Source organism: Dicentrarchus labrax, unplaced genomic scaffold (genome assembly GCF_905237075.1).
Source record: "Dicentrarchus labrax unplaced genomic scaffold, dlabrax2021, whole genome shotgun sequence".
Lineage (NCBI taxonomy): Eukaryota > Metazoa > Chordata > Actinopteri > Moronidae > Dicentrarchus > Dicentrarchus labrax.
Genome location: NW_026136702.1, coordinates 27,626,596 through 27,627,842, shown reverse-complemented (window position 1 = coordinate 27,627,842; position 1,247 = coordinate 27,626,596).

Here is a 1,247-nt window from a genome sequence, read left to right as displayed (position 1 = left end):
CTGTATGTATAGATTAATAAAAACAACTTAAAAGAAAATAGAAAAAAGTAGATTTGAAGTCCAAATTTACAGTTTTTATTTAATCATTTTGGCTTTTTGTCTCTTAATCTTGACTTTATTGTAATGTAAATTTTAGATTTAGTTTATGGATTGGGTTATTTTATCCATAATTTTTCTTCCCATAGAATTCACTAAATCCTGAGAACTTGAACACAACACGATGAAGAGTAAATATATGGAAGCTCTTTCCAGCCATTCGTAGGGACTTTATTTATCAAATATAAAATATATGTATGTACAGATAGAAAATAAATAAAATAGAAAAAAAGTCAATTTGTAGTTAGAAAGTAAAAACACCAACAATAAATTTTTTTTTTTGCCAATTAACTTAATAAATTTCAACGTAAATAACTCCAGAGGACTTTAACACCATCAACCACCTTTTTACAGATATCACCTCATTGTTATAATCTTATTGTTATAATCTTGTTATCAGTGATCGAACAGAACAACAACCTGCTCTTCAAAACGAAGACGCATTTGTGAAGGGTTCGTTAAAGCTCCAGTGTGTCACATTAATATAATAATATAATATCCACAGAAATTTTTTCATTAGTGTTTAATCGCCTGAACAGAAACATCGTTGTGTGTTTGTTACCTGAGAATGTTTTTATCTACAGAGGGAGCGGCTCCTCTTCTGGTGGAGTCCGCCATGTTGTACAGACGCGAGCAGTGTTCAGTTCTATCCTACACACTGGTCCTTTAAAGTGAATTAAAGTGTATATTTTGCTCTGTTGCACTCAGTTTTAGTATGAGAGTCCAGTATAGTTCAAAAGAGTCCAGTATAGTTCAATAGAGTCCAGTAGAGTCCAGTAGAGTTCAGTAGAGTCCAGTAGAGTCCAGTAGAGTCCAGTAGAGTCCAGTAGAGTCCAGTAGAGTTCAGTAGAGTCCAGTAGAGTCCAGTAGAGTCCAGTAGAGTCCAGTAGAGTATAGTAGAGTCCAGTAGAGTTCAGTAGAGTTCAGTAGAGTCCAGTAGAGTCCAGTAGAGTCCAGTAGAGTTCAGTAGAGTCCAGTAGAGTTCAGTAGAGTATAGTAGAGTCCAGTAGAGTCCAGCAGTTTGATGGAGGTTTGGACAAACTGTATCTTCAGTTCAGTCTTTTTCCTGGAGGTTTCAGAGAAAAAGGGGCTGTATGTCTGTTGTTTCCTGCTCCTTCAGACCGTACGGACTCATTTTCTTAATTATCCTC